The 7,935-nt window shown below is 40.9% G+C and overlaps 1 long non-coding RNA gene across 1 annotated transcript in view; it reads left to right on the top strand.

Annotated features, from left to right (window-relative positions):
• Window positions 7,771-7,935, top strand: part of LOC110270701 — a 9,473-nt gene continuing 9,308 nt past the window's right edge. Inside the window, exon 1 of the long non-coding RNA XR_002360344.1 lies at window positions 7,771-7,858. This is a non-coding gene — a long non-coding RNA (uncharacterized LOC110270701). The remainder of the gene's footprint in view (window positions 7,859-7,935) is intronic.

The raw sequence follows: 7,935 nt of genomic DNA, 5'->3' as shown, positions 1-7,935 counted from the left end.
TTATGGTTTGAATGTAACCATACAATTAAGCTCAAAACCCACAGGCTGTGTGTTCTCTAGCTCAAAAATCATTTATCAGTTATGTATGTCATGCAAGTAAAATTAAAAGTTCCCATTATTCTCAATGTAAAACTTAAGGTGGCTTTAAAGTTCTAGTGTTTCTCCTTGATGAAATGTTGTTAACTAACTAACATGTAATGCTATATATACAAGGTGTGTGGATTGTTTCTATTATGTTCAAGTTCCTAGTTTACTTCCTTTTTATATTTTCAATATAAACTAAGCTATCTTATGCTAAAAAGGGTAAACTATACTAATTAATCCACAAATACAGAAAAGTAGCAAAATAAAATAAAGAGTCTGTAGTGGTTCACCAAAAAAATACGCTAAAGATGGCGACCTCCCCACACTTAAAATGAAGCACCATCCCCGATGCTCACTCAAGCAGGGTGTGAAGGGGTGTCATCACTGGAAGGACGGGTAGCTGGAGTCTCTGTGATGGTGGTCTGAAGATCTGCCTGCTGCAGAGGGGGTGCTGACTGGATAGGGATCTCGGGGTCTACAGCCTGAATCTGAGGCAGAGCCTCCTGATGTGATGTGGCCTGCTCTGTGCCTGCCTGCACAGCCTCGCTCTGTGGATGGGTCTCTGCCTCGTGATCATCCGCCTCCTCCTTAGATGCCTCGGATGGTGTGTCAGGCTCGGAGGGGATGTCGCCAAATCGTATCATCAGCTTCAGGTGCTCATAGTGTCGCTTGTTGCGACGCTCCATCTGGTCAAGCCGTCGAAACAGGCGGTGCACTAGGTGATAGATGGGTTCTGGGGCAGGTGGAGGAGGCGTGGTGGTGGCAGGGGTAGCTATGGAAGAAGAGGGGCCGGTAGATGGTGTGGCTGTCTCAGCAGTAGCAGTGAGGAATGGGGGTCTGTATCCCAAAGCCAGAAAGTTCCTGCTGTGAGGGATAATCTTCTTACATTCTGTAGCAGGTGACTTTTCATCAGCATCCTCCCAAGGCACGTCAGCTCGACGGCCTAGCTGTGTAATCAGATAAGGAAAGGGAAGAGTGCCTCGGACGTGGACCCTTGCCATATAGTACTAGATAAAGCGTGGCAGGTACAGGTCCTTACCCTCCATCACAAACCATAGGAGGGTGATCATAACGGCTGGTATCTCAGTCTCGTGAGTACTCGGCATAATGAAGTTGCTAAGTATCTGATGCCATAGTCGAGCCTCATCATTTAAGTAAATCCGCTTGATTCCCTTTGGCATGGTGGTGTTCTGACCCATAATCCAAGGAACGGTCGGGTCAAGGGCTATCTTGGCCTTGACTGCATCCCAATCAAACTTCATGAAGCGCATGTCCTCCTCAGCTTTTTGATAACCATCCAGCTGATCAGATTTAGGCAGAAATTTCAGAACATCCTCTATGGCCTCTTCAGTGACCAGAATCTGCTTCCCTCAAAGGTTCACTGCATCTAGGGAAGTTTTGAAGTAATTGCAGTAGAATTCCCTTACCCAAGATGCATTGACCTCAGTCAGGTTTCTCTCCAGGAAGAACCAGCCTCTTTGTTTGATTTGATCGGAGGTGTATTACTGGAGTTCTTCTGGGATCTTCAGAGTCTTCTCCAGGTATAGGTTCCAGGAGGCTGCAAACACCGGATACTTCAGCTCACAGTATCGGTTTGCAAACTTTACTGGATCAGTGGTAGGGATTAGCTGGTCAGCCTTCTCCTGCGGGGTAAAGTTTTTCTCCCGCCAGGAGTCATCGTGCATGATATCCAGGATGGACATGGTGGATTCTCCTCTTTTACGTTTGCCAGTAGTTGCCTTTGCTTTTCCTTTTCTTTGGCTGGCAGACATCCTGAAAAACAGAAAACCAGGATATAATAAAGACAGAAAAACAAATAGGCAAATAGTCAAAAGAGACAGAAAGTGGCAAAGGAGCAAAAGGATAAGGAAAATGAGTTAAGTAAATGTGCATTAAGGATTGTATAGGAGTTTAAAGTCCGAAAAGGAGAATTCACAATCCAAAATGTAATTGAATTCATGTTAAATAGAAAAATTAACATCATGCCATGGTTAGAATGTTAAAAGAAAGTGAAAGAAAATCAGAAGAGAAGTTTTGAAAGGTTAGGTTAGTTAGAATTGAAAAAGAGTTTAGGAAGTTAACATTAGTGAGTTAGTAAAAAGTGGGTTAAAGTAAGTGGCATAATGAAAATATTCCAAGTAACAAGTATTCACAGTTAGAAGCTATAAGTAACTCATATCCAAATAAGGAAAACAGGTTGATGATGATTCAAATAGATATAGAAATAGCAAAAATTGGAATCAAACATCAAAAATGCAAATTATGAACCAGGAAATCAAAAAGAATAAGAAAGCTTGCCCTGACATTCATGAATTTTTTTGGTTAAATCTAAGGAAAGCACAGTTGAAAATGCCAAAATCAAGACAGGAATGGAAATATTTTACAGAGATTTGGGCAGCATTCTGGCTAAAATTGGATTGTCCCGGAAAATAAACAACAACAGAATAGTTCATATGAATAAAAAATACAGCTACAATTACATATAAGGAATATGAACATGAAAAATCAGAGTAAAGAGCAGCATGAAACAAGAAATTACAGCATATGAACAAAACTAACATCACAGCAACAGCAGAATTGCGAAAATAATGAAACAAGAAACACAAACAGCGCAATTAAACAGACCTAAATCCACTAACTACATCCTAGGCTACCTAACAACCTAAAATCCACTACAACATGCATATCTAACTAGCCTAATGACGAACATAAATAGAAAAATATGAATTAACTACGAAGGATAGAAGGGTATCGTTCGTCAGAACCTGGTAGGCGTAAGAAAGAGAGTGGGGCAGAGAGGTGGCTGGGGATGACAGCGGTGGCGTCCGGCGCGGGTTATAAATTTGAATCCACGCGATCGCGTGGGGCACGCGGTCGCATGGTTGGGCTGAAATGGTGGTTGACGCGATCGCGTGGGGCACGCGATCGCATGGAATGGGAAAAGAGTGAATGACGCAATCGCATGAGGCATGCGATCACGTCACTGGAAATTGTGCTAAACGGACGATTCCAGCATCGTTTCAGCGCAACTTTCTGTCTCCTTTTGGGGTGTTGTGCAATCCATGCGACGTGATCGCGTCGCTCACGCTGTCGTGTGGGATTGAGGTTGTGCAAGTGACGCGATCGCGTGAGTGACGTGATCGCGTGGGTCATTTGTGCAAAACGCACAATGGCCGCACGATTCCAGCCTAACTTTCTGGACGTTGGATCTTTACGCCGATCTCCAGGGCACGCGGCCGCGTGAATGACGCGGTTGCATGGGAAGTGTTTTTCGCAACTTGACGCGATCGCATGAATGATGCGGTCGCGTCGCACACCCTCTTTTTTTTTGGTGTAAAATGCAGAATGCAATGCTAATATGAATGTTATGCATGATTCCAGGTTCAATGAAGTAAAAATAAAATAAAACTCAAAAATAAACAGAACAGAATAAAATTAAAAAAAGAACGATCATACCATGGTGGGTTGTCTCCCACCTAGCACTTTTAGTTAAAGTCCTTAAGTTGGACATTAGATGAGCTTCCTGTTATGGTGGCTTGTGCTTAAATTCATCCAAAAATCTCCACCAATGCTTGGAATGCCAATAGCCTCCGGGGTCCCAAACTAGGCATGTAAAGCTTCTGAGCAGCTTCAAATAGATTCTCAGGCTCCCGGGGTGATGATTGTCAGAATAGATTCCAGGATCCCAAACTTGGCTTTTAAATCCGCCTTCGTCTCGATCTATACTTTTCCATCCGGGCGATTTAGAAATTAGATTCTCACCAGGATAACCAAACATTTTCCGAGATCCATCCGATTGATCATGATGCCAATCCGTGCACTTCAAGTTGAAGCATGGAACCTTATTAAACTTTGTGCACCAGCTCTGAGTACGAGCCATTTCCCGCTTACTCTTAAAGCCGCAGAGAGCTCTAAGCTGGCCATCTGTTTCAAGCAAACCATATTCAAGTGGAAAAATACAGTTAAAGGTTAAGGATTGTACCCACTTGAAACTTGTATTGGGTGGTAATGGCCTTGGGGTAGGTGGTTCCAGTGGTTCTGTGAGTTCTACTCCCTTGTGCTCTTCTGTGAAATTCTTCACTTCTTTGCAAGATTCTTCAAATGTATCCATGTCCTGATCAAAGCCATCTATGTGTTCCTCATCACTTAAGTCATAGACTGGAGGTTGAGAGAAATCTACCTCCGTATCATCTTCGTATTCACTCGGGGAAGATTCTTCAATCTCAGAGAATTCACTTGTTGGTGCAAGTTCACTACTGGGAGAACTTGACTTGAGATCATCATCATCAAGGAAACTTGCTTCTTGGATTATTCCGTCCAGTTCTTCATAAAAGACTTGCCTTGGGGGCTGTGTACTATCCTCCTTAGCATTAACTGTAACGTCCTTGACAGAATTCTCCACAACTTTGGATTCCCACGGAGGCTCAGCGTCTCTTAGGTCTTCAACCAACTTTTTTTCTTGTATAATGACAGCTTCCTCTACTTGTTCCAGTACGAAGTCATGCTCTGTTCTGTCCACTGGAGTTTCTAGTATCTCCTTCATGCTACGCTCTTCGTTAGATTGTCCACATGGGGCTGTGGGAGGGCCTTGAATGTTCGAACGTCTAGAAGATAATAGACTTACTACTTGCTCCAGTTGATGAAGGGTTGCTTGAAGTTGATCTACTGTTTCCTTGAGGCGAACCTCTGATTCTCGGGGTGATAGATTTGGATATGGTACATGGGGAAGTGGTGATGTTTGGGAGTGATTGGATTGGAACTGGGGTAAATGAGGATCATACGGTGGTGAATGGTGAAAAGGAGCTTGTGAGTGTGGTGGTTCGAAGTTACGTTGAGAGGATGGCTTATAAGCAGAGGGTGGGGCTTGTTGGTGATTACAAGGTTGTCCACCATGTCTATTTGCTTGGTATGCATTGTTGAATGGTCTTTGTCCATGATATCTAGGAGGGTGTTGTTGCCTAAAGGGTTGATCAGATCCTCTTGGCTCCATCCATCTTTGGTTGCTCTGACCTTGATGCATGTTCCTATTATAACTTCCATTCCTTTCAATAACATTAGAACCAAACTCAAAGCGGAAGGGGTGAGAATTCATAGTAGCTAAAAAGAAATAAAGAGGGGAAAAATAAAGACAAATAAATAAGTAAAAGAAAAATGTTTACAATAACCAATAATAAGGCACACGATTGCAGTTCCCGGCAACGGTGCCATTTTGAAGAGAGAACTTTTGCGTGGTCTAGAAATTTGCAGATAAATCCTCGTTGCAGGTATAGCTTCTAAACCAACAAAAGTCCTTTCTTAAAAACGTTTTGGTTGTCACAAGTAACAAACCCCTAAATAAATTGATAACCGAAGTATTTAAACCTCGGGTCGTCTTCTCAAGGAACTGCAGGGAAGTATGTTCTTATTATTGGTTATGGAGATTGTAAATTGGGGTTTTGAGAATGAGGAGTGAATAGTTTAATTAGCAATTAAAGTAAATGAAGAACAAGCAATTTAAATGGCAAGTAAAATAAATAGATGACTGTAAATAAACTTTTGGCAAGGTATGAGAAATTGGAGGTCCTATCCTAGTTATCCTTATCAATGATGACGAGAATTGAATCTTAATTCCACTTTGTTAACCTTTACTAAGATAAAGGAAGGTCAATGGATTAATTGGTTTGATCTTCAAATCCTATTTATTTCCTAAGAAAAGATTGGGATTATTGAAGTTCAATTTAATTAACAAAGATGATAATTATCAATCATGTTTGAGTTTGATAACTTCTGAGTTACTGATTTCTTAACCAAGACCAAAAGAAGAAAAATAAATCTACTGGAATAAAAATGCCTTCAGATGGGAATAACAATAATGTAAATAGAAGAAAGCAATATTAAACTGAAATACCTCAAATAACATTAATTCAAAAGAGTAATCTGTAACATGGAAGAATTCATAAATTAAATTGCAAAAGTAAATAAAAGGGAATATTGAACCTGATAAAGAAATAATCCGGAAGCGAATAAAATCCTATTTCTAAATCCTAATCCTAAAGAGAGAAGAGAGAGGAGAGAACCTCTCTCTAAACTAAATCTAAATCATGAAAACTAACTAAAAGTGGAGACTCTCCTTGAATGGATGCATTCCCCCACTTCATAGCCTCTAGTCTATGCCTTCTGGACTTGGATTTGGGCCAAAAAGGGCTTCAGAATTTGCTATGAGCGTTTTCTGCAATTTCTGGTGTGTGGCCTCTGTCACGCATCTGCGTGGGTCACGCGGTCGCGTCATTCATGCGGCCGCGTCAATGCCTTTTCGCGCTGGCATGCGGCCGCGTCGCCCATGCGATCGCGTGGCTGCCAGCTTCTTCAAAAACTCTGTTTTGTGCTTTCCTTCCATTTTTGTATGTTTCCTTTCCATCCTTTAAGTCATTCCTGCCTCAGAAGATCTGAAACTACTCAACACATGAATCACGGCATCGAATAGAAATAAAGGGTAATCAAAATAATTATTTTTAAACATAGAAAGCATGTTTTTCACATACATCACATAATAAGGAAGGGAAAGTAAAACCATGCAATTAATATGAATAAGTGGGTGAAGGATTGAATAAATCACTCAGATTAAGCACAAAATATATCATAAAATATGGGTTTATCATTTATACCATCAGATTTATTCCGACGGTAAACATATTACCGGCGGATTTTTTTTTATAAATTTGACTGTATTCAGCGTTTTTCTTGTAGTGTTAGGCACTGAAATTTAATTGCAGCTCGAGCTTCGTACCTTAGTTCAAACTCGGAAAGCTCTACGGCCCATTGTAGCATTCTTCCTATGATGTTGGTTTTTAGTAGGATACTCTTCATCAGCTGGTTAGTGCAAACTTGTATCGTGTAAGCTTGAAAGTAAGGTTCGAGTAGTCTTCTAGAGGATAGAACTAAGGCATATGCGAACTTTTCTATCTTTTGATAGTTGAGCTCAGATCCCTAAAGCACTTTGCTCATAAAATACACAGGGCTCCCCGTCTTCATCTTTTCTAATTAGGGCCGATGCTACTACTCTTTCTGTCACAGTTAGATAGAGAGTGAATTCTTCTGTTTTCTTTGGTTTTGAAAGGATTGGGGGTTGCACCAGTATTTCTTGAATTGCAAGAAGGCATTTTTGCATTCTTTTGTCCATGTGAAGTCGGACCCTTTCCTTCAAATGGAGAAGAGGTGCAATGCTTTCATTGCTGATCCTATGAGCAATTTGGATAGTGCAGTAAGCCTTCCATTTGTTGCACTTTGATGGAAGTCGAGCTTTTCATGTTAATGATGGCGAAGCATTTTTCGGATTGGCCTCTAGTCATTGCAAGGTTAACATGAATCCGAAAATTTTTTTGGCTTCTACAACGAATGCACACTTTGTGAAATTTAGTTTCATCCCATATTTCTTTATAGTGGAAAACACTTCCAAGCGGTCGTAAGTCAACGAGGAGGCTTCGTTCACTTTCACCAGTACACTGCAAGAAAGTTGTCAAATACCAATCGGATTTATCTGCAAATTTACCAAAACAACCCACTAATAACCCATTTACGATAGGATTTGGCGACGGAATAAATCCGAAGGTATAAACCTCGTCGGTAACTGTTTACCGACGGATTTTTCATCCGCTGCTAATTACCGGTGGATATAAACTTGTAATTCGAAAAATTTTAGAGCTTTTTTTTTTAACCGAAGATAGGGAGACTCAAACCCGCTACCTCTTAAGTGAGTATGGAAAGACTATGCCATTTGAGCTATAACTCATTGGCAGTTCTGGAGCTTGTTACTGTTCGATAAATCCAAACGTAATATATTATTTATTAATAATTAAATTAATAACCACCAAT

This window comes from Arachis ipaensis, chromosome B04, assembly GCF_000816755.2.
Source record: "Arachis ipaensis cultivar K30076 chromosome B04, Araip1.1, whole genome shotgun sequence".
Classification (NCBI taxonomy): domain Eukaryota; kingdom Viridiplantae; phylum Streptophyta; class Magnoliopsida; order Fabales; family Fabaceae; genus Arachis; species Arachis ipaensis.
The sequence above is the reverse complement of the archived record's forward strand: the minus strand, read 5'-3'. Positions and strand labels throughout refer to the sequence as shown.